The 23,216-nt window shown below is 40.0% G+C and overlaps 1 pseudogene; it reads left to right on the top strand.

The window, feature by feature from the left end:
- Positions 1-878: 878 nt before the first annotated feature.
- LOC118857899 lies at positions 879-1,283 on the top strand (annotated as a pseudogene).
- The last annotated feature ends 21,933 nt before the right edge of the window (positions 1,284-23,216 follow it).

Below are 23,216 nucleotides of genomic sequence, written 5' to 3'. Positions count from 1 at the left end.
TTACATATTCAGTGCCAAACCACTGAAACTGCTTAAGACTTACTTTATAGAGCTAAAAAAATTCATTCACCCAAAGGAATAAAAAATCGAGGTATACCAAAAGAAATAATGAAATGTTATGCAAAGGAAAGGGCCCAAATAGTAGCAGGTTTCAAACTATACTATAAAATAATAATCATCAAAATGATGGGGGTTTTAAAAAAAAAGTTGACTAGTGGAATAGATTAAGTATACACTATACAGAAGCAAAGGAAAATAGTAGTTTAGTATTTGATAAACCTTAAGATCTCAGCTTCTGAGAAAAGAGTCACTATTTGACAAAAACTGCTAGGAAAATTAGAAAGAAAATTGAATTATTGTGGTATATTACTGAAAATCTGATTTTTTCTATATTTTGGGCTTTGTGGACTTGAGTTTCCTAAAATGTTTTGTGACTTATTTGAACTGGAAACTCATAGGGATCTTTTGATTTGATGATTAAGTACAGAAACTAAAAATTAAAAATGAGGATACTGAAATATCACTTGAGAGATTATATGGTAATTAAGGCTGTCTTTCTGTGAAATCTCCTGGTGAAGCTTAAGGAGCAGCTAGAGCTTTTTGTGTCCTAGCTATTTTGTACTGAGGGAACCAGGAAATGTCATCAATACCTTGAGACAAATTTTGAGTCAATTATATCTCAATGACAGATGTAAGCGTGCGCGCGCGTGTGTGTGTGTGTGTGTGTGTGTGTGTGTGTGTGTGTGAGAGAGAGAGAGAGAGAGAGAGAGAGAGAGAGAGAGAGAGAGAGAGACAATAAGTGAGCGTAAGGCCTGGCTTCTTTTTTCTGTGACTTCTCCTAGTAGCTGCTGCATTGGCTGCTCCCTGAACTGCAGGAAATGAATATTAATGACATTGAGTTGGAAAGTATAGCTGAGGAATGGGCTTATCCTAATGCACTAGAAAGAAAATGAGGGAACATATCAAAGATAGCTTTCTCAGTCTGTGGGACCCTGTCTTATCACTCTAAGGAGAAAAGGCATCATGGGCCCAAATCTTAGATAAAGCCACATGGTACAACTGGTATGTGCTAAGGAAAAACCACATAAGCCAGCAATATATTGATAACTTCAAGTGGCAGAAAGCTTTACTGGAGCACCAAGTGTGTACGCTGGACCAACTATTATTCTTCTGCCAGCAACTTTTACATGAGTGCCAAGGGCAGCACCATTTCTTCCTTCAATGGGGGCTCAGATTACAATTCAGAGTCAGAGCCTAAAGAGCCCCAAAGCAGAAACTCTTGATGGAGGCAAGCTAGCTAAACTGAGCTGGCCAGCAGTAAACTTTCTCATCATCTTTTCTCCTAGTCCATCATGAAACTCTTCGAGGCTGTTTTAAACATTCTATATTTTTCTTCTTTTGTAAAGTAGGAGCTCTTGGAATGAAGCTTTCATTTGCTTCTGTCTATCCCTTCAGTAACCTTCTTCCTCCACCGTGAATCTTTAAACCAAAACATCCCATCTTACCAGCTTTTTCTCTGGATAGATGGACACCCCTTTAAGCCCATGTCGCCCCTGACCTCCCCTTGTTGGGCATTACTGTCCAGATGACTTCTCTGCCTACAGGTCTCCTTCCCACTTCCTGACTTCTTTGTTCCACACATTTGATAGATTTTGTTAATTTGTGAATGGCTCAGCTTTTAGGAGGTGATTTGTTTGTAATAATCAGAATTACCCAGAATTTCTTAAGGAAATTAAAAAAATTTTTTTAAATTTTTTGCTCTTGCAGAAGGGCCAGCCAGACTCCCAGGGGAGTTTGTGGTGGTAAGTGGGGATGTATGTGCAGTGTGATCACTTGGGCATATTTCATTCCTGCTTCTCTTATTACATGGAGTTGGGATGTTCAGCTAGGTTTTTCTTTTGTTTTGTATTTGTTTGAGTCACCAGCATTCAGGAGGGTCACGTATGTATTAGATGTATCATATAGTATGTTTTTGGAGGCTGCAGTAAGGGAACATAAGCCATCAAAGGATTGAATGGGGGAACAGGAAAGGAGGAAGATTAGGGTTGAGGAAGAGTGCATTTTTTTATTATGGGCCAGTGATGATAGTTTGATATTATTTCCTACCACTGCAATTCAAATCTGAGTGGACTCTTCCTTATTCTCATGATGCTGGTACTGGAAAGCGACAGATTTACAAAGTGCTGATCAAATTTTTCTTTGCATGTATTTCTGAGAAATACAACCAACTAATTTTGCATATAAGTATACCAAGAATGTCTTACCCAGTATTCAAAACCACAGACTACTGCAGTCCCCTTCTGTTTTTCCTTTCTCTCCATTCTGTTCTGGGACCTGTGTCTATTATATGACCTGGCCCTAGTTGTGGCTGTGATCAGCAGGTTGCTGTGAAGGGTTTTGTGTTAAGCCTATTTTTTGTCTCCACCCTACTCTGTTCTTATGTTTGCTGTGTACTAGTGTGTATTATATAGGTTTTATATAGGTATTATATAGGTTTTAAAAAAAATTCATATTAAATTCTATTCCATATTTTAAAAAGTAGGTTGAAGAAATCTCCCTTTATTATTAAAACTATAAACTTATTTTATCCTTTAAAAAAATCTCAGTGACAGTTTTAATATGTTCAGTGTGAAAAACCAGCCAGCCTATATGGATGTGGGCCTTAGCAAAGGGTATCCAAACTTATATGGCAGGGCCCTGGTAACATTGCTCCTATCTCAATTACTCATGTGTAGAGATACATCAGAGAGATTGGCAGAGACTATATTAGAAGTGGATTCTCTGATTTGCCCAGAACCAGAGAAAATCTTTAGTGTATCAGTGCTCATTGGAACCAATTTCATCTGTTCAAGACCTTAATAGGATACTTCAAACAAAAAGCCAGAATCCAATATCTGCATACTTTGACCACCCATGTAGCCTTACCGAGTCTTATAGGAGAATAGAAGGAAACATTGAGATGCAGGCAGCTAGGTGGTACAGTGGATAGAGTGCAGGGCCTTGAGCCAGGAAGACTCCTCTTTACGATTTCAAATCTGATCTCAGACACTTCCTAGCTGTGTGACCTTAGGCAAGTCACTTAACCCTGTTTGCCTTAGTTTCTCATCTTGTAAAATGAGCTGGAGGAGGAAATGGCAAACTGCTCCAGTATTCTTGCCAAGGAAACCCCAAACAGGATCATGAATAGTCAGACGCAATTGAAAAATGACATTGAACTGGTGCTTCAGGCTCAGAAGTGAACCCTCAGAAGTGATTTTGGTTATTGTCTATTACTAGAAGAATTAGAGGATTGGTCCAGGCAAAAACTCACCAAAAGTACAGGTGTGTTCTCACTACATGAATTTTACATGGGATATGCTCAAGGAGCAGCCCATTGGATCCAGCTTACTGACTCTTGTCCATTCCAGGAATAATCAAGGAAGATTCCCTTTTTCTGTGATCGATGACCTCAGAAACCACCTCAAAGACCTGCTTTGTAAATGACATTAACATGGAGTCCAGTAGCTCATATGCATCACTACTTGTTGGTAGTGGTGATGAAGAAGAATGGAAAGATATGAATATGTGTAGACTACCAAACTTCGAACAAACCAAAGTGGACTGATATACCATGCTAAGAGTTCAAGATGTCTGTTAGGTATCCAGTGGTTCTTACCATTGGACTTTCACGGTAGCTAATACCAGGTTCTTATGGAAAAGGAGGAAAAAGAAAAGACTGCTTTCATATGTCCAGCTGGATTTTTAGCAGTTTGAGCATATGCCCCAAAGCATATTCAGAGAACTTGCCAATATCCAATGACTTACAGAGAAAATAGTTGGAGATATGAACTATCTTCAAGTGCCTTGATATTATTGTCCTTAGGAAGATCCTGGAAGAACATAAAGAATGAAATGAATTTTTAAAAAAGTATTTACTGAGTGTCTACCATGTACAAACCATGGTGCTAAAATCTGGGGATACAAACAGAAAAACAAAAACAGTCCTTACTCTCCAGGAGCTCACATTGTAAACAGGAAGATTATATATATATACAGGAGATTTAAGCTGCAAGTCAGAAAGTCACTGTGGTCCTTAGGGTGCAGCTGCAAAGCAGATGGTAATGCATCTTCTTTAATGTCATTTCCATTGATATATTTATATCTGCTTCTAATATTGAACAATTTGGCAATGCCAAGGACTTTGGTGCCTATAACTTTCTTTAGTGGGTCTTTGGTATTTATGTTTGCTGAGGAGACAGGGGCTTCAGCCCCTGAAGAAGCAATTGCCAAATTTCATCTCCACAGGAGCTGCTTATGATGATGGCTATAGGGACTTGCCTGGAAGTAGGAGCAGTGGTTTGGGGTACATAGCAATTCCTGGGACTTTTGGGCTTTCTTGCCTATTGGTGGAAGTTGGGCAATAGTTTGGTGGTGGTGAAGAAGGTGGGCCATTTCTCCACCATGAAGCCACTTCTTCCCTCAATGAAGGCTGCAAGACAAAGGCTGGAAGCAGGGCTGGTGATCTAAGTCAATCACTTCAAATTCAAATAGAAACAGGGCCACTGAATCCTAAATAAGAATACTGACTTAGAAAATCATACATATGTGTTATCTATGTCCTATTGTATTTTATTTATTATGTTAAACATTTTCCAATTGTGTTTTGGTTGTTGTCCTTCATTCACGAAGAAGACCAAAATGACATCACTATGCTAAAGTAAAATTTAAGTGTGTCTGATTGTGGCCAATATAACCTCAGAATGCTCTACCACAGATCAGGTACATAGTCCATGTGAACATTTGGGGTGGTGTATCAGCAAGGCAATAAGCATAACATCGATGATAATTGTGAATATGCCTATGTAGTTCTGTATTGTAAAATATGAGAGACTCTCCACATAGAAGGCAGAAGAAGTAAAACATTTATTCAGACACCAAATAACCAAATCCCAAAACCAATAAGTCCAATCTATTCAAGCAGCAACCAGTTCCCAAAACCAGTAAGCCCACTTTATCATAATATCAACAAACTTAAAACACAGTATCACAGCATGGAGCCTCTCCATCCCATTAGCCTTCTGCCCCCTTGTTGGGGCCTTCTCACAAACATACTCACAGCACAGCTAGCATACCTGCATCTGCTCTCTCCTTCAGCTCTAACTGCTTTGAGCATTTCCTGCTCCACCCTTTCCTGTTCCTCTCCTTCAGCAAGCTCCTCCCACCACATGTGACTTAGGCTTCCTGCGACATAAACAGGTCACATGGGCATATTAATGGATGTGAAAGATCTTCAAATTTAAATTACCATTAATTTTGGCACCAAGATCTTTCTTATCCATTACATAGATCAAGAGGAGTTTTGGGATAAGTAGTGTCAAAAAAAAACTTTACAACAATATAACAGAAATAACACAAAATAAGCACATAAAACAATATCATCATTCCCCTCTCGAACGAATGGGCTCACCATCTTGGGGTAAGGGGGGAAGGTCTCATCCTCCATAGCTTCTTCCTGCTAAAATTGGATGTAAAGCTGTCCCTGCCCCAAGAGCTCAAGAGTCCTATTCGAGAGGTCAGTTCTTTAGCTGGCATAAAGATCATGGTTAATGCCAGGTCCAGGGATGATACATCACAGTCATCAGGTCCAAGGAAGACACATCACAGTCGTGGACAAGTCCAGGTGTGACATCAGGGGATGATATCCAGCTTAAGTGATCAGGCATCTGAAGGTGGAGGGCGCAAATCTAGCAAACAAATTTAACAGACAAAGAGCCAAAAAGAAACAAGGAGACTATCATAGTCTCATTCTCACGGTAGAATACAGGAGTCAAGGGTACAATTTGGTAATCATTTTCTCCAAAATGAACAATAGTTACAGTATTACCCTTACCATGTGCTATAATTTCCACAGCCTTTGGAACACCTTCTGGCTTCTGCTTTACCCATACTTTAGCTCCCAATTTTATTCTATCAGTCGAACCAAACCCTTCCTTTCCTCTGGTAGTTATTTTGGAAGGAGAGTCAGTTTTCACAAGGGGTATTGTTTCACAAGGAATAATAATCACTTGAATTATTCTATCATTTTGACAAAACTGTATAGGTTCTTTGCCTAAATTTTAGAATGTCACAACAATTTCTCCTTGATAATTAGAATCTATCACTCCAGCCAATACATGTATTCCTCAAGCTGCTAATCCCAATTTAGGTAATATCTGTCCAAAATTATTCTTAGGGATTCTCATACATATTCCAGTGGAGATAATACTTATGTCTTTTCTATTCAACTGAAAGTCCTCTAAACAATGTAAATCATATTCTGCTGAACCAGGTATTCCTGGATATGGTGGTGGGACATCTTCCCTCACAGTCCAATACTTAATATTTTGGATCTTATGTTTGCTGTTTCCTAATTTGCAGATTCGGGGTCATCATTTTGGCTAGAGGTGTACTTTCTCCTAATGGTCCATTATTCAAATTACGTAAAGCAGTAAACAAATTATCCTTCCATTGTTGATATGAATTATTAGAACTTAACTTTCTTAACTGTTTTTTCAATAACCCATTCATTCTTTCAATTAACCCAGACGCTTGTGGATAATATGGAATATGATATATCCATTCTGTATTGTTCAATATACAATATCTCTTCATTTCATTACCTTTGAAATGTGATCCTTTGTCACTTTAAATCTGCATTGGGGTTCCACAATATAGACTTATGATATCTAGAGTTTTACAGGTGTTTTTCTGAGTTGCATTCTTATAAGGACAGGCCACTAGTACACCTGAATAGGTGTCAACACAAGTACATACAAATTTACATCCTTTATCTTGGGATAGTGGTCCAATATAATCTATCTGCCAAATTTGGGCTGGAACTTTCGCCCTTGCTATCTCTCCAGTTACTAGATGAGGAATAGTTCCTTCCTTTTCCAACTGACATATTATATAACATTCCTCCGCTACTTGTTTTAACAATGAATGAAAGATACTAATACCTTGATCTTGCGCCCACTGGTGTGTGGAATGGATGCCTAAATGGTTGGTCATTTTGTGGACCCATTTTGCTAGTACCATATCATCAGCTGATGTTCAGTAGCAATCTTTGCTAGTCAACCAACATGTGCATTGTACTCATGTTCTGGCGTGGTGAGGGCTATGTGAGCATCTACATGAAAAACTGACAAATTAGTACCCCAAAACATGTCCCATATATCTTCCCATAATTCTTTGCCCCAGGCTTGCTTACCATGAATTTCCCAATTTTGATTTTTCCACATGGGCATCCATGTAGCTAACCCATTAGCTACCACCGATGAATCAGTGAATATATAACACTGTCCTCCTTGTTCTGTTTTGATAGTCTGATGTACTACCATAAGTTCAGCATATTGACTACTTCTACCAGTACTTTCCAAAGTCCACTTAGTACACAGGTTATAGGCAATCACTTTCCAATGTCTTTTATGGCCCAAATATTAAATCATGCGTGTTTCTTCTGTTCTTCAGTTAATCCATCATATTTTTCATTCCACTTTACCAAGGACTGTACCAACTGTTGCCTTGGTTCAGGGGGTTTATCATTTCCCTCAGTGTCTATTTTTGCTATACATTCAAGGAGAGCACAAACTCCACTTTTGTCTGTTTTAGATCTATTTTGAATGTACCATTTCCAATTAAATATGCTAGCCTTTTGCACATGTCCAATTCTTTGAGATGCTGGGGTACTCATTATCCAGGTCATAATTGGGATTCCAGGCCTTAATATAACTTCATGGCTCAGAGTCAGTTGTTCAGTCTCTACCAAAGCCCAATATGCAGCTAACAACTGCTTTTCAAAAGGTATGTATTGAACTCCAGGTAAAAGAAGTTTCCTAGACCAAAATCCTAAGGGTACATTTCAGCTTTGTTATTCTTGTCATAAACTCCAGTTTGCATAGTCATCTTGTACAGTCATGTGTAATTCCACTGGGCCACTTTGCATAGGCCATATATCTTGAGCCAATTGTATATCAGCTTTGGCTTCTTCAAAAGCTTTGCTCGGTTCAAGTGCCCAATCAAATTCATACTTTTTCCTGGTAACTTTACATAAGGGTTTCAAAATCCGTCCAAGGTGTGGAATGTGGTGCCTCCAATATCCAAATAGTCCTATAAACTTTTGGGCCTCTTTCTTATTGGTAGGGATAGGAAAATTCTGAATCTTTTGGCAGGCTTGTGGGAGAATTTCTTGCCATTGTTTATTCCATTGTATACCCCAAAACTTGACAGTTTGGGCTGCTCCTTGAATCTTTGCAGGGTTAATTTCCCATCCTTTGCTTTTCATATGCTCAATTAAAAGTGTCATACTCTTCTCCACTTCTTTTTACATTTTCTCCCTGTATTATAATATCATCTATGTAGTGGGTACACCAGGTAGTTTTAATTCATCTAAATGTTCAGCAACAATCTTATGACAAATAGTTGGGCTATGCAGATATCCTTGTGGCAAGCATATCAATATATACTGTTGGCCTTGCCAAGTGAAAGCAAATTGGTTTCATTGTTTAGAAGCTATTGGGATCGTAAAGAAAATATTGGCCAAATCAATAACTGCATACCAAGTTCCATCATATTTCTGGATCCTTTCTATTCAGGTAATAGTATCTGGAACAGCAGCATACAAGGGAGGAGTCACTTTGTTCAGCTGTCTATAATCCATTGTCATTCTCCACGTTCCATCTGACTTTCGTACTGGCCATACAGGATTATTCCCTCGAGTGGTTGTAGGGACTAACACTCCTGCCTCAACATATTCCTTTATAGTATTGGTAATTTCATCTTGCTCACCTGGCACATGATACTGTTTCAAAGTAATTACTTCAGAAGGTTCAAGTAAATTGTTTGAGTCCATTTTCATTTTTCCTACTAAAACTGTATTAATTCCTATCTTCCTTACTACAAATTGGTATTTTTCCTAAGGTAAATTCAGAGTCATACCTCTCAATATATCTATTCTGATGATATATTCAGGAATGGGTAAAATGACCACGTTATATTCTTTCTTAGGTAATTTCCCAATTTTCATCACTACTTTGACTTGTCTGGATTATATTTCAGTCCCTCCTAATCCTGTGATGGTAATAGGAGTTCCATGCCTGAATTTGTCAGGATTTCCATATATAAGGGAGGCCTCCGCCCCAGTATCAATCAATCCCCTAGTTAAAGTATTTGATCCATTTTTCCAATATATAATCAGATTAATATGGGGTATGTAATCCTGTCTGTGTGCTTCTTTAATCTGGGATTGGCTTATTTCCTAGTCTCCCTGAAGTTGTGACTCACTTGGATACAAGGGTTCAAGATCTGTAGGATTTGTAGGGGCAGTTCTTACTTCTCTATTCTGTCTGCTGTTAAGCCCCTTATCTTGGTACATTTTGTATAGTTCATTAGTTGGAACACCATCTAATCCACAATCTACCCCTGCTTTCAATAGAGCAGTAAACATTGCTTTTCTTGTCACTCTATTCTGACTTTGCATTCACAGGTTATTCACTCTTCTCTCTCAAGGAAATCTATCCTTTCCCCAATCTCTGAAGTCACTTAACTGTGAAATCTTATCTAGCACCTCTGAAAGAGGGTGCCCTATCTCCCCAATTAGCAGAGTCAGAACTAGGCGTTTATAAGTAGGAGTTGTCTTAACTATCATATTTCTGAGGGACTCCCAAGGGAGTATCATAGTATGTATCTACGTTTCTGGTTATGATTGCTGTCTTCATTACCTCCTCCTTTAACTTTCTCATACAGTCCCTAAGTGAATACCAGGATCTATCCCCACTGGGTGACATAGAATCAGCAGGATACTTTTGGTTACATCTCTCTACTGCAAAAGCTAACAGGCTAATTGTTCTGTTACTCCCTTGCAGATCATAACCCCTAAAAGCTTGCTGTACAAAAGGATTCTGACTAATACTTATGAATTTCATATAGTCCACACTATCCACAGATACTCCTGTGGCCCCTTCATCACTGATTCTCACAATCTAAGATATTAACAATTCTCCCATTCCTTGGGTAAACCTACTCAATATATCTGTGATTTCCTGCTGTGTAAAATATTCAAGCACCTCTCTAAACAAAGTCATCAGTCTCACTCTTTACTCCAATTATGTTTTAATCTAGCTTAGTGTGCACTCTAGAATGTTGGGAGCATCATTGCAAGCAGTGTCTGAGACCTCTGATCTGTGACTCCATATGGGGTTGCAACCCACAGTTTAAGAACACGAATTGAAAAAGTTTAAGATGCTCTGGTCTAGGGGGCACTGCTATTTCCAGAGCTCTACAACTCAGAGACTTGAGCTGTCTCCACTGAAGTCTGAGGGGAGGTTGTGGTCAATGTGATCAATTGCAGTGGTTTGACTCACTTGACACAAACAGTTTACTGTGTCTCTCTGGATGTCTTACTGCTTCTGTTAGGTTGTCTTGCCTGCCCTGTGGGTGGCTGTTAGTCTGCAGTAGGCAGAGATGGCCAATCCCCTCTGCACAGTTTCCTGGGAAAAAAACTGGTTGCTAGATGAGCTAGAAAAAATGGTTTGAAGCTTTGAATTGACAAATGCCAGTTTTGCCTCTGTCAAGTATGTGGTTTGCATAGAATTTCAACAAGGTGTAAAGATTAACCCAAAGAAGATAGAATGGCTCCTAACTTGGCCATATCCTCTAAGGTCTTTTTCTAAGCTTTAGTAGTTATTATCCTGGGCAGCTAGGTGGTACCACAGATTAGGAAGAATCCTCTTCTTGAGTTCAAATCTGGCCTCAGACACTGTGTGACCCTGGACTTAACCCTGTTTGCCTCAGTTTCCTCATCTGTAAAATGAGCTGGAAAAGGACATGGCAAATCACTCCAGTATCGTTGCCAAGAAAACCCCAAACAGGGTCATGAAGAGTCTGACATAACTGAAAAACAACTGAACAAAGTTATTATCCCAAGTTTGTTTAAAAAACTCTTGACTCCTTTCCCCAACTTCTGGGAAAACTGGAAAGCAGTCTGGCAGTAATTATATTTTGATCTCACATCATATAACAAGATAAGCTCCCAATAGCTATATGACATATACAAAAAGTCACATCATAAATGTACAAAATGGTTGTACATAGCTCCACCAACACTATACTAGTAAGCCTTTCCACCCACAACTCCAACATTAACTATTTTCATCTTTTGTCATCTTTGACAATTTGTTAGGTGTGAGGTGAAATCTCAGTGTTGTTTTAATTTACATTTCTCTGGTCATTAGTGATTTGGTGCATACTTTCATATAGTTGCTAATATTTTTGCATTGACTTTCTATTTCTGGAAAAAAAAAACCTATGAGAACAAATCAAATTCTGGTGTGATTTACCATTTCACAAATTTTACATAGTAATGTCCAACCAGGAATCAGACAACTTCCAGGACAGCTAAGGCATTGTGGGAGAAATATTTCTTTGTGTATGTACTTCCTGCCAGGGTGCATTTGGACCAAGGTACACTAAAAAAATGCAAGGTTCATCTGGCATTAAGAAGTCTAGAGCCATACCTTACCATACCCTTCAAATTCACAACAATAACACTAATACAACTTAACTATAAGTAGTAGCATATATGCAAAACAGTTAAACCACTTTGTTATAGCATGAACATAGCATAAAATGACATGACAATAAAATAAGAAACAAGTATACTCAAATATGCAATAATTCCCATGTATAGCAGTTGTTGTCTGTCATTCATTTCCTAAAGAGGCCCATAACATCATGGGGTGATGTCTTGATTTGCGCATGAATTGGATTTAAGTGAAGCAGAGCTGCACAAAGTTGGCAGCTTCACTCACTCTTCCAGAGTCATTCAAGTTCAAAGGCAGGACAAAAGTCAAGATGACTGACAATAGCCCAGGATGCAGTGGATGACCTTGGCATTTTCAATACCTAACCAAGTTCTAAGCACTCCACAGAGCCTGCTTCAGTTGCTTTCATGGCCATTAGAACAAACTGTTCTCATCCGCCTATTTCATCAGGAAAGAAAGTCTTCACATGCGTGGGGTAGACATCCCCCTAACTTGCCAACAGGTTTGAGACCTGTTGGCTACCCTCAACCTCTCTGTTTGCTGAGACAATTTACTGAGTGTGGCTGTTGTGCATGCTGCAGTTTCTTGGAGCCACAGAAGAGAGCTGGTGTGTTGGCAATCAAAATGGGCTCTTAGCACTCAGTTCAATCAAGTGCCCTTGAAGAGTTTGGCCTTTGTTTCCTTGATTAGATTGGGAGTCCTTGGTGACCTCCTTGCCTCAGGGGAGGGCCTAGTTTACATGGGTTTGAGTGGCATGTTTGGGACATCAGAGGCTTTTAGACCACGTCGGTTTAAGTTGCCTCTTTGTGATGATTTTAGGTTCTGAAAAAGATATAAAACCAGGGATTGGCTTTCTCTTTTTTGGAACTGTGACCCACAAGCAGTGGTGGCACGTGTGACTCTGGGCCAGCCCTTGTTACGAGCTCCCGGGCTGAACTTAGATGTTGGTAACTATGAATTGTATTTGGTCTGTCTGTTGATGTTTGTAATTTGTTTGTATTTGCTCTGAAGTTCAGGGTGCTGGTTTTTTCCCCTGAACTAAGTGAATGGTATTTGTATGTGGATTAAAGTAAGCTTGTTAACCCCCTAACATTGCTCTCCTTAGTAAAGCAGATCAAAAGAACCCGGGCTTTTGCAGCATTCTGTGAGCTGGTTGTTGTTGGTTTTACACCCCCCACAGCAGCTGCCAGCCAGATTGTTGAAATAGCTGGGTGAATCAGATAGACACCAAAGGTGGATGAGCAGCCCTGAAAGGGCTTTGGCAAGTCCCCACGCCAGAGGTACTAGTCCACTTGTACACCCAATACATGTACAGCATTAAACATATGCTTACATGCAAGGCATATTTCATATGGGCAATCTCTAGTATTACCATATGTAATGTGTTACTATGTCTTTGGGTTTACCTATAACATCACAACTTACCCTAGTAACTGGTCTAATAGATCTAGTTCTCTTATCACTGACTGATTTCTCTGTTTCTATAGCAGTACTAGTACTTGGTATGGGCTGACCATCAGGATCATTATAGACTTATTTGTCTACACCTGGGCTGGCACCCATGCCAGGGTGGCTATCAGTATGTTCAAGCTCAGTTGTTTGAATCTGTACCCTAGGAGTCTCTATAGCAGTTCGGGGCAAGAAAGGAGTTGCTTTTAGGTTCAATTCTCCTGCGCTATAATAATACAGTTTCCTTCACTGAATGCATCACTTCCAGCACCCATGTCTAGGTTAGAAAGTCTTTGTACAACTGGAAGACAGTTCCTTTTCCTCAGCCTTTGGGTAGGTAAGTGTCAGAGTCAGAGTCAATAAACATTTATGAAGTAACTACTGTGTGCCAGGCACTGAGCTAAGTCCTGGGTATACAAAAAAAGGCATGACAGTCCCTTTCCTTAAGGAACTCACAATCTAATGAGGAGGGGAAGAAGTTGAAAATTGAGGGTGGGGAAAAGAGGTGGTGAGTATATCTGTAGCTAAGAAGGGAAATAATTTGAGAAGATGTAAATTTCAGAGTTGATTTCATCTTGAAGAATGATGAATTTCTCCATATCATAAAGTTGGGAGGAATTGATGAGTTAAATACCCCGGACACCCTCCTTAAATGGTGGAAGATCTGGGAGGAACTCTCCAATATCCACTTTCCATCTTCTCCAATTAGAGGGAAGAGGGGCCCCAGAGGGAGGGGGTGCTAAGGAGATATGAAACTCTGAAACTCATGTTTCAGAGTTGATTTCATCTTGAAGAATGAAGGGTTTCTGAAGGTTATGAAGCCCAGGAAAGCAACTGGGTGAGAAATTATGAATAGGCATCAGTTCAACAAAATCCAACTTTGTTACTTGTGTTCTCCAAATATATAGTATGAGTTGGTAGTGTTTTCCTTTGTACATATCTGGCACAAGTTCTACACTTCTTGGTGACATCTGCAACCATCTTAGGCCAATAAAATTGGTTGCTTCCAGGTCCTAGGGTCCTTTCTTGACCAATATGCCAAAGTCATCATATAAGGCATTCATGACTATTTAGCAGTACAACAGTCCAATACAGCACTCTATTGCACATCTCCCATTTCTATCATTGCCTCAGCGGTAAGATGCTTTTTATGTGAAACTTCAGATGAATAGTATCATTACCCTGTTTTTGACTTATATTACTTCTCTTACTCCTTCATCAACTATTTGTTCTTGTCACCAGTCATCTGAAGCCAGTTGTGGCAAGGAAGATTGATTCAATGTCATAAGATTTACATATGCGCTTAGCATGCTGTTATGGGAATCCTAAACTCTCAGCTATACTTCCACTCATTTGTAGTCCAATACCTTCAATATCACAGGTTGTTCTCACACCTTCTTTTGGTATCATCATATTTCTGTGGCATTCTGGACAAAGTATCTTCATCCACATTAATCTTACCAGGCTAATAATGCATGCTGAAATCACAACTGATCAGTGCTGCTAACCATGTCTGACCAGGTCAAAATATGTTAAGGAATTGTTATTGATCCACACTTAGAGTTTTTATCCATATATATAGTCTCTGAACTTCTCATAATGGCTCACTTTAAAGCCAAAAACTCAAGTTTATGGTCAGCGTAGTAAAATTCATTGTCAGTCAGACCTCTACAGACAAATGCAACTATCCTCTGGTGACTATCACTTTCTTGGTACAGGATAACTTCCTGTTATCCTGGCTGGCATTTGTGTGGAAAACAAAAGTTTACTTGTGTTTGCATAAGCCAATATGAGTTCATAGGTAATGCAGTTAAGTCCTTGAAGCCTTTTTCACATTTGTGAATGTATCTCCAAAAGGCTTTGTAGGTTTTAAGACAATTTTGTCTTTTTGGTCTCTGCAATCTCATGAGCACAAGTGAGGCAACAGGTTTAGCAACAGCAGCATACATATTAAAATTTTTGCATTAACAACCACCACATCTCCGAAAAGTTCTTAGTATAACCACCAGTTGACACTATTTGGGAAACTGAAAGTCAAGTGTTTGCTCTAGCTTCAGCTGTCATCTTCAGAACTTTAGCCACCTGAATCTTGCTTACTCATGACTCAGTAGCACACAGGTGATGGTCCTAAGTCACATGCTTCATAAGAGCACAGCTTTAGAGCTAGAACAGGCCATCTAGTCCAACCACCTCATTTTACATTTGAGGAAACTGAGCCTAAGAAAAATTGAGAGATTTTTTTTCCAGTCACACACCTATGAAGTGTCAGAATTTGATTCCAGATCTTTGATTCCAATGCCTACTATCTTATGAATATAGAGGTGTGAGTGTGTGTGTGTGTGTGTGTATTGTTCTGCTCAGTAGGAGCTAATGAGTTGTTAATAAAATCAAAATCATAATATTCTTTCTCGTTCTGCTTAATTGTGGGAGTAGTGAAAAAAAGCTTGCTTTCCCTGTTATCCTGACAATCACATAAGGCAGGGTCAAAACATCTGTCTCTTTATTTTTGAATCACAAACTCTCTATTTTCAATTTCTTGGTATGTAATTAAGTAATAGACATGAGTCATAGAGAACATATGGTTGGCCACAGTTTATGGGAAACAAATATCAGGAATTAGAAATAACTTAAAGAAAGAACAAAAATTATTTTTAAAACACCTGCCAGCTACAGATGCCAGAGAATAGGGGAAGTTAAACCATGACTGTCCTTTCATTGATCTCAATGAGGGACAACAGCAACTACCATCCTTAGTGTGTTTCTGTCATACACCCCTTCTCTGGAGTTTAATAGCGTGGAGAACAAGGGAGATCTACCAAAATAAATATGCCCTACTGCCCATATATAAATCTTTATTCAAAATTGCTTTTTCTGTTCTACAACATCCTCTAGAGTATCATAAAAATTTCCTCTCTAGGGGGCGGAGCCAAGATGGTGGCTGGAAAACAGTTACTTGAGTGAGCTTCCCCCCAAGATCCTTCCAAAAACGTATAAAAATGGCTCTGAACAAATTCTAGAACTGCAGAACCCACTAAATAGTAGAGGGAAGCAGGGCTCAAGCCCAGGACAGCCTGGATGGTCATGGGGTAAGGTCTATAGCATGGAACTGGGAGCAAAGCAGAGCCCAGCATGGGCCGCACCAGGTTTGGGCTGCACCAGGACAAACCAGACTGGGAACCAGGCAGAACAGGCCGTAGCTCCCTGAATCAGTGAGCTGTGGCAGTCACCAGACTTCTCAACCCACAAACACCAAAGACAACAGAGAAGGTTAGTGGGAAAAGCTGCGGGGACAGAGTGAAAGGAGTTTGCGGTTTGGCCACTGCCCTGGAGGCAGCAGAGGTGGTGCAGCTCTGAAGACAGAACTACAACTGCAGTTGCTTCTGGCCCCAGGCCTACCTGGTGGGAGGAATTAAGTGGCGGATCAGAGTGGAAGTGCAGAGCCTGCTTAAGATCTGAGTTGCGATCTGGGTTGGTGGTTCTTGGAGAAGGAGGAGCACTGGTGTGGCACAGCTTGTTGTGTAGAAATAGCTCTGAAAACAACAGCGCAGCCCCTCAAGTTTGGGACAAAGTACTCTCTACTCTACAAGCAATCATACCCCTACGAAAAACTCAAGGGTCAAAATTTCCCCTCTCGAGTCTAATTACATTCCTTCCCAAGGTTCTGAATTGTGCAGTTCTTCACAAAATTGAATTTCCTTGCAGTTCACTTGACATCTGGAATTACACATCATAGCATCAAAATAAACATCAGTATTTTACAGAACAAGGGTGATTAACCCAGTGTCCCACGTGCTATTCACAGCAATATGTATCATCAGTACATGCAATAGATATAACAGTGCATTCAGTGGGCTGCTTTAGGGACTATAGATCTAAATTGTATATATAGGATACAGTACTTTCACAAGCCCATATAGTGGTGCATAAATATCCAAAAAAGCCAGCAAAAATATATAACTGCAAGCAAAATTAAGGTAACAATAACATTAGTAAGCCTACAAAAAATATCAAGGTATGTATAAAAAGCAGTGTATTGCGAATAACAGCAAAGCTATACACAATAAACAGATACTTACAATATGGGTATAATATTAACACAAAAGTAAATGATCATAAACAAGAAAAACAGAAACACACTCAATATGTGAATCAATGAACATACACAATGTACATATTGAACATATACAATGTAATGTGCACAAAAGGCAATCTTACATAAATACTATTATTGTCATTTTGTTACATGAGTAGCATTTTTTTCAGTTTCCTTTGGGATATTATAACTTAATTTGGTCACTAGTTAAATATGGCTGGGTCTTCTACAATATGATGACCTGTCTGCTCCTATATACAAACTAGCTGATACTGTAAGTTAACAATAGTCCTTATTAGAAGTATAATCTGCTTCTCTAAACCTGAATTTGTAGAGGGCCCAGGCTGGCTAGCAGTGTTACTATGCTCTATAAGGTATATAAAAATCCTAAAAGTTTCTACAAGTTGAAGTACTAGGCAGAAACAGCATTCCCTCTAAGTTCAGTTCACTCTCATCATTTGAATTAGTAGTTGGGTTTCAGTATGGCTGTATTAACTTGAAATATCCTTTTCTGAGCCATTGTCTGAATCAGGAAGTCTTTGTGTGTCTGGCAGACAGGGCCTCATTTAGTCCACTGAAACAAGTGTCTATTTGTCTCTATCTGTTCAACAGGGAATGGAAATAACTTACCTATTGACAATAAGTTATTGAGGTGGATTTTCTTTAAAGCACCTCTGCCAGTCTGTGGGGATATTTTGTAAACAGCTATGTGTCCCATTCTCTCCAACAGTTAGATATGGAGTAGCTTTTCATAAATCTGTGGACTTGTGTGTTCCATGAATACCATGATTTCTCATCAAAATTCTATCACCTTGTTAAAGGTTTTGTCTATTAATACAGATATCATATTTTTGGTCATTTCTTTCAGTGTTTTTCTGGGCTGAATTTGTAGCTAAGTAATATGTTTCCTTTAGCTTCTCTTTGAGGTGAGAGATATGTTGGTTGTGAGTGTCTGCAATCTTTCCATCCTTAGAGAATCCAAAAGACATCAGCAGGAAAGTATGGCTTATGCCTAAACAGCAGCAGGATGTAAATCCAATGGCATCATTCTCAGAGAAATTATATTAATGAACTAGGAAAGTCACATGTTGGCTTCATAAAGATATTTGTTCTGGTTGCTGTGTCCCTGACATGTTCATAAAAGTGTGGTTGAAACATCAATGTTGTAGGTCCCCATGAAGATGGTAATTTGTTGTTCTGGATTTCTTAATGCCAGCCAAAGATAACATCTCTTTGAGAAATATACTTTCTTTTTTTCAAAATTCAGTTTTAGGGGGCGGAGCCAAGATGGCAGCTGGTAAACAGGGACTGGAGTGAGCTCCGCAGGGAGCCCCTCCAAAAACCTATAAAAATGGCTCTGAACCAATTCTAGAATGGCAGAACCCACAGAACAGCAGAGGGAAGCAGGGCTTCAGCCCAGGACAGCCTGGATGGTCTCTGGGTGAGGTCTATCCCACACAGAGCTGGGAGCTGGGAGCTGGGAACGGAGTGGAGCAGATCCCAGCCTGAGCGGCGTGGAACATCCAGACCAGAAGCCGGGCGGAGGGGGCCCTAGCGCCCTGAATATGTGAGCTGCGGCAGTTACCAGACCCCTCGACCCACAAACACCAAAGACTGTGGAGCAGGTTAGTAGGAAAAGCTGCGGGAGTAGAAGGAGTTCGCGGTTCGGCTTCCAGCCCCGGGGGCAGCGGAGGTGGGGCAGCTACAGCTGTTGTTACTTCCGGCTCCAGGCCCACCTGGTGGGAGGAATTAAGTGGCGGATCACAGCAGGGGTGCACAGCTTGCCGAATATCTAAGCCCAGTTCGGGTTGGGGGTTGGGGAAGGAGCAGTGCTGGTGTGGCAGAGCTGGCACCTCCCCCCCAAACGTGGAACATAGAACTCTGTAGTCTACAAGCAGTCATACCCCACTGAAAAACTCAAAGGTCAAGTTAGTTGGCTGGGAATATGGCCAGGCAGCGAAAACGCACCGAGATTCAGTCTCAGACTTTGCATTCTTTCTTTGCTGACAAAGACCAAAACATACAGCCTAAAGAAGTCAACAAAGTCATAGAGCCTACACCAACAGCCTCCAAGAAAAACATGAACTGGCCCCAGGCCATGGAAGAGCTCAAAAAGGATTTGGAAAAGCAAATTAGAGAAGTAGAGGAAAAATTGGGAAGAGAAATGAGAAGGATGCGAGAAAACCATGAAAAACAAGTCAATGACTTGCTAAAGGAGACCCAAAAAAATGCCGAAAAATACACTGAAGAAAACAACACCTTAAAAAACAGACTAACTCAAATGGCAAAAGAGCTCCAAAAAGCCAATGAGGAGAAGAATGCCTTGAAAGGCAGAATTAGCCAAATGGAAAAGGAGGTCCAAAAGACCACTGAAGAAAATACTACTTTAAAAATTAGATTGGAGCAAGTGGAGGCTAGTGACTTTACGAGAAATCAGGATATTATAAAACAGAACCAAAGGAATGAAAAAATGGAAGACAATGTGAAATATCTCATTGTAAAAACCACTGACCTGGAAAATAGATCCAGGAGAGATAATTTAAAAATTATTGGACTACCTGAAAGCCATGATCAAAAAAAGAGCCTAGATACCATCTTTCAAGAAATTATCAAGGAGAACTGCCCTGATATTCTAGAGCCACAGGGCAAAATAGAAATTGAAAGAATCCATCGATCGCCTCCTCAAATAGATCCCAAAAAGAAATCTCCTAGGAATATTGTCGCCAAATTCCAGAGCTCCCAGATCAAGGAGAAAATACTGCAAGCAGCCAGAAAGAAACAATTTGAGTACTGTGGAAACCCAATCAGAATAACCCAAGATCTGGCAGCCTCTACATTAAGAGATTGAAGGGCTTGGAATACGATATTCCGGAGGTCAATGGAGCTAGGATTAAAACCTAGAATCACTTACCCAGCAAAACTGAGTATCATGCTCCAAGGCAAAATATGGACCTTCAATAAAATAGAGGACTTTCAAGCTTTCTCAGTGAAAAGACCAGAACTGAATAGAAAATTTGACTTTCAAACACAAGAATCAAGAGAAGCATGAAAAGGTAATCAAGAAACAGAAATTGCAAGGGACTTACTAAAGTTGAACTGTTTTGTTTACATTCCTACATGGAAAGATGATGAGTATGATTCACGAGACCTCAGTATTAGGGTAGTTGAAGGGAATATGCATATATATGTATATATATGTTTATGTATATGTGTATAAGTGAATGTGTATGTATGTATATATCTATGTGTATATGTATGTATGTGTATGTATGTATATATATATGTGTGTGTGTGTATATATATATGTAAAAGAGAGAGAGTAGACACAGGGTGAGTTGAAGATGAAGGGAAGATATCTAAAAGAAATAAAATGAAATTAAGGGATGAGAGAGCAACATACTGAGAGAGGGAGATAGGGAAAGATAGAATGGGGTGGATTATCTCGCATAAAGGTGGCAAGAGGAAGCAGTTCTGTGGGAGGAGGGGAGAGAGCAGGTGAGGGGGGAATGAGTGAACCTTGCTCTCATCAGATTTGGCCTGAAGAGGGAATATCATACATACTCAGTTGGGTATCTTACCCCACAGGAAAGAAGAGGGAGGAAGATAAAAAAAATAAAAGGTGGGGGATGATGGAGGGGAGGGCAGATGGGGGTGGGGGTAATCAAAACAAACACTTTGGAAAGGGGACAGGGTCAAGGGGGAAAATTCAATAAAGCGGGATGGGTTGGGAAGGAGCAAAATGTAGTTAGTCTTTCACAACATGAGTATTGTGGAAGGGTTATACATAATAATACATGTGTGGCCTAGGTTGAATTGCTCGACTTCTTAAGGAGGGTGGGTGGGAAGGGAAGAGGGGAGAGAATTTGGAACTCAAAGTTTTAAAAACAGATGTTCAAAAAAATTTTTTTTGCATGCAACTAAAAAATAAGATACACAGGCAGTGGGGCATAGAAATTTATCTTGCCCTACAAGAAAGGAAGGGAAAAGGGGATGAGAGGGGAGGGGGGTGATAGAGGGGAGGGCTGACTGGGGAACAGGGCAACCAGAATATATGCCATCTTGGAGGGGGGGAGGGTAGAAATGGGGAGAAAATTTATAATCCAAACTGTTGTGAAAATCAATGTTGAAAACCAAATATGTTAAATAAATAAACTTAAATTAAAAAAAATAACAAAATTCAGTTTTATAATTATTTTTTAAATTACACACACACACACACACACACACACACACACACACACACCCCAACACAGACCACACACACCAACTGACCAAAAAGAAAGAAAAAAAGTATTTTTAGTGCATAGTTAAGCAAAGCAAATTTCCATATTGACCATGAAAAAAAAATGCACCATTCTGCATATTGAAGGTAGGTAGCATGCATCATCATCAGTCCTCTAGAACTGTCATTGCACTGATTTCAGTTCTCATGTCTTTCAAAGTTTTTAAAAAAATATTATTGTATAAATTGTTCTCTTGTTTCTGCTCACTTCACTTTGCATCAGTTCATAACGGTGTGAGTTTTTTTTCCTGAAACCAACCATTTGATCATTTTTATGGCACAATAATATTCCATATGCCGTAGTTAGTTTGCCCCATAGTATACAATTTTTTGTTATAACAAAAAAAGAGCTGCTATAAATGAGTCCTTGGTAGGTACCCCAGCTCTGTGTGGCCTGGATGTTCTCAGCTCTGACTGTGTCAAGAAACCTTGGTCTACCCTGAGGCCTTCCCAGACCCTCCTGCTCAGGATGGTGATAGCCCTCGGCCTGGAAGGCCCCCAGGTGGGGAGCAGGGAGTTGGGGAGAAAAGGGAGACCACAGTCCCAAACTGAGGGGGAGGTGGAGGTAGAAGTGGCCCTGCAAGAGCTTCTCCAAGGGGCCTGGCCAGTGATTCATTAGATTAGATTAGATTCATAACTTAGCTCAATTCCTATTTGTTCCACCAATTTCCAAGTCTGAATCATACCCTGGATTTGAGTCCTGGTACCCTCACTTTCTCAGGGCTTCCCTGCTGGGCTGGCAGCATCATCTAACCTGGAATCCTGACTCCAAGGTCACCTGGAAACTTGAACTTCCCAGGTCCAGGGATTCTGCAGCCCACCTAGAATTGAACAGGAGAAATGAAACAGAATCAAATTCCAATTGGTCAGCCAGTGATCCACCCTGAAGAGTGGGAGCTCCGGGATATAGCTCAGAGGGATGTGAGGCTGGAAAATTATAAGAACCTTATTTCCAAATTCCAAGCCAGCAATGATCTCACAGATAGAAAGAGTTGTACCATGGAAACTGACCTCTCCAAGTCCTTTTGATCAGAGGAGTAGATGTGAAACCAAGAATTCCGCTCCAAGGAAAGGTTATTGTATAGTACGGTGTATCAGCAAGGCAATAAACACAACATCGACAATAATCATGAATATTCCTATGTAGCTCTGTATTGTAAAATATGAGAGGCTCTCCATGGAGATATCTACTCTGTGCCATCAGTTCAAACCCCCACCAATTATGTTCCCTCAATTTTGGGGGGTTCCCCAAGTGCCCTAGTTGCCTTTAGCCACTTAGGCCAGATTATCTTTTACAAAAGAATATTTACTTCAAAAGCACAATGAAAACAAATATGTAAATATTTCTCCTCAATATCTGGGGTTCAAGGCATAATCCCCCTACAAAAATCCTCTTGACCTCTGGGGAGGGGATGGGAATTAGATTCATAGCTTAGCTCAATTCTTATTTGTTCCACCAATTTCCAAGTCTAAATCATACCCTGGATTTGAGTCCTGGTACCCTCACTTTCTCAGGGCTTCCCTGCTGGGCTGGCAGCATCATCCAACCTGGAATCCTGACTCCCAGGTTACCTGGAAACTTGAGCTTCCCAGGTCCAGGGACTCTGCAGCCTACCTAGAATCAAATAGGAGAAGTGAAACAGAATAAAATTCCAAGCCATGGTGTCCATGTTGCAGGTGAAACATCACCACTGGAAAATGATGCTGGAAAAAAAAGAGCTAGTCTGTCTCAGTCTGGTAGTTTTAATGACACAGCCAGTTTATTTAGCCAATTAATAAATGGGAGGCAGAGTATTTATTAAGTGGGAGGCAGAGTTAAGATGGCAGAGTAAAG

This window comes from Trichosurus vulpecula, chromosome 7 (genome assembly GCF_011100635.1).
Source record: "Trichosurus vulpecula isolate mTriVul1 chromosome 7, mTriVul1.pri, whole genome shotgun sequence".
Taxonomy (NCBI): domain Eukaryota; kingdom Metazoa; phylum Chordata; class Mammalia; order Diprotodontia; family Phalangeridae; genus Trichosurus; species Trichosurus vulpecula.
The sequence above is the reverse complement of the archived record's forward strand: the minus strand, read 5'-3'. Positions and strand labels throughout refer to the sequence as shown.